The 2,981-nt window shown below is 44.4% G+C and overlaps 1 non-coding gene across 1 annotated transcript; it reads right to left on the reverse strand.

Annotated features, from left to right (window-relative positions):
• Positions 1–2,517: 2,517 nt before the first annotated feature.
• Trnat-ugu (transfer RNA threonine (anticodon UGU)) lies at positions 2,518–2,592 on the reverse strand. Its single transcript has one exon. It is a non-coding gene; the product is annotated as a tRNA-Thr (tRNA).
• Between the last annotated feature and the right edge of the window lie 389 nt (positions 2,593–2,981).

A 2,981-nucleotide genomic window follows, 5' to 3' on the forward strand; every position in this document is an offset into this window, starting at 1 on the left:
GATGTGCTTCCAACATGATGGATGTCCGGCACATAGCTCGCGTGCGGTTGAAGCGGTACTGAATAGCATTTTTCATGACAAGTCGATTGGTCGTTGTAACACCATACCATGGCCCGCACGTTCACCGGGTCTGACGTCCCCGAATTTCTTTCTGTGGGGAAAGTTGAAGGATATTTGCTATCGTGAAACACCGACAACGCCTGACAACACGCGTCAACGCATTGTCAATGCATGTGCGATCATTACGGAAGGCGAACTACTCGCTGTTGAGAGGAATGTCGTTACACGCATTGCCAAATGCATTGAGATTGACGGATATCATTTTAAGAGTTTATTGCATTAATGTGGTATTTACAGGTAATCACGCTGTAACAGCATGCGTTCTCAGAAATGATCAGGTCACAAAGGTATATGCATCAGGTTGGAACAACCGAAATAAAATGTGCAAACGCACCTACGTTCCTTATTTTAATTTTAAAAACCTATCTGTTACCAACTGTTCGTCTAAAATTGTGAGCCATATGTTTGTGACTATTACAGCGCCATCTATCACAAAGTGAAAAAAGTGGTCCAACTACAAAATTCATATTTCTTTACGTACTGCACGAATATGTAATAAATAATTGGGGTTCCTATTTTTTTTTAAACGCAGTTAATATCCGTTTGACCCATGGCAGCGCCATCTAGCGGGTCAACCATAGCGCCATCTGGTTTCCTCCTTCAAGCTAGACAAGTTTCATTATTTGTAGTTTTTTCGTTTGTCGCTTATTTCGTGAGATATTTGTCTCGGTCACGATCAATGGATCACCCTGTATACAGGGTGTTTCAAAAATGACCGGTATATTTCAAACGGCAAAAAAAAGTAAACGAGCAGCGATAGAAATACACCGTTTGTTGCAATATGCTTGGGATAACAGTACATTTTCAGGCGGACAAACTTTCGAAATTACAGTAGTTACAATTTTCAACAACAGATGGCGCTGAAAGTGATGTGAAAGATATAGAAGACAACGCAGTCTGTGGGTGCGCCATTCTGTACGTCGTCTTTCTGCTGTAAGCGTGTGCTGTTCACAACGTGCAAGTGCGCTGTGGACAACATGGTTTATTCCTTAGAACAGAGGATTTTTCTGGTGTTGGAATTCCACCGCCTAGAACACAGTGTTGTTGCAACAAGACGAAGTTTTCAACGGAGGTTTAATGTAATCAAAGGACCGAAATGTGATACAATAAAGGATCTGTTTGAAAAATTTCAACGGACTGGGAACGTGACGGATGAACGTGCTGGAAAGGTAGAGCGACCGCGTACGGCAACCACAGAGGGCAACGCGCAGCTATTGCAGCAGGTGATCCAACAGCGGCCTCGGGTTTCCGTTCGCCGTGTTGCAGCTGCGGTCCAAATGACGCCAACGTCCACGTATCGTCTCATGCGCCAGAGTTTACACCTCTATCCACACAAAATTCAAACGCGGCAACCCCTCAGCGCCGCTACCATTGCTGCACGAGAGACATTCGCTAACGATATAGTGCACAGGATTGATGACGGCGATATGCATGTGGGCAGCATTTGGTTTACTGATGAAGCTTATTTTTACCTAGATGGCTTCGTCAGTAAACAGAACTGGCGCATATGGGGAACCGAAAAGCCCCATGTTGCAGTCCCATCGTCCCTGCATCCTCAAAAAGTACTGGTCTGGGCCGCCATTTCTTCCAATGGAATCATTGGCTCATTTTTCAGATCCGAAACGATTACTGCATCACGCTATCTGGACATTCTTCGTGAATTTGTGGCGGTACAAACTGCCTTAGACGACACTGCGAACACCTCGTGGTTTATGCAAGATGGTGCCCGGCCACATCGCACGGCCGACGTCTTTAATTTCCTGAATGAATATTTCGATGATCGTGTGATTGCTTTGGGCTATCCGAAACATACAGGAGGCGGCGTGGATTGGCCTCCCTATTCGCCAGACATGAACCCCTGTGACTTCTTTCTGTGGGGACACTTGAAAGGCCAGGTGTCCCGCCAGAATCCAGAAACAATTGAACAGCTGAAGCAGTATATCTCATCTGCATGTGAAGCCATTCCGCCAGACACGTTGTCAAAGGTTTCAGATAATTTCATTCAGAGACTACGCCATATTATTGCTACGCATGGTGGATATGTGGAAAATATCGTACTATAGAGTTTCCCAGACGGCAGCGCCATCTGTTGTTGACAATTGTAACTACTGTAATTTCGAAAGTTTGTCTGCCTGAAAATGTAAAGTTGTCCCAAGCATATTGCAACAAACGGTGTATTTCTATCGCTGCTCGTTTACTTTGTATTGCCGTTTCAAATATACCGGTCATTTTTGAAACACCCTGTATATGAAGATGGTATCTGTTCTTTCTGACATGTCCGAAAGAACAGATACCATTGGTGACCATGCAGCTTGTTAGAATGAAATTACTATGAAATGAATACCCTTAGCTGTATACAGGCGTTGATATAAGTCAACGGGTACAGTTGAAAATCTGTGTCCCGACCGGGACTCGAACCCGGGATCTCCTGCTTACATGGCAGACGCTCTATCCATCTGAGCCACCAAGGACAGTACGACTGTAGGGTCAATGTAGGGTCAAATGGCAGCTGAGCCTTATATATATATATATATATATATATATATATATATATATATATATATATATATATATATATATATATATATGCTCAGCGGCCATTTGACCATCTTCTCCTGTGCGTAAGGACAAACAGTGCCCGAACTCTTACGGGAATCGGCGGTAAAGCCGCGACTAATGATGGGCTGGGGCACTATGAATATAGTGTTGGACAGTAAGTCGCAAATGTGGGTCTCACTGAAGGCTTGCCTCCAGTCGTACTATCCTCTGTGTCCTCGGTGGTTCAGATGGATAGAGCCTCTGCCATGTAAGCAGGAGATGCTGGATTTGAGTCCCGATTGGGGCACACATTTTCAACTGTC

The sequence above is a fragment of the Schistocerca gregaria genome, chromosome 2 (genome assembly GCF_023897955.1).
Source record: "Schistocerca gregaria isolate iqSchGreg1 chromosome 2, iqSchGreg1.2, whole genome shotgun sequence".
Taxonomy (NCBI): Eukaryota; Metazoa; Arthropoda; class Insecta; order Orthoptera; family Acrididae; genus Schistocerca; species Schistocerca gregaria.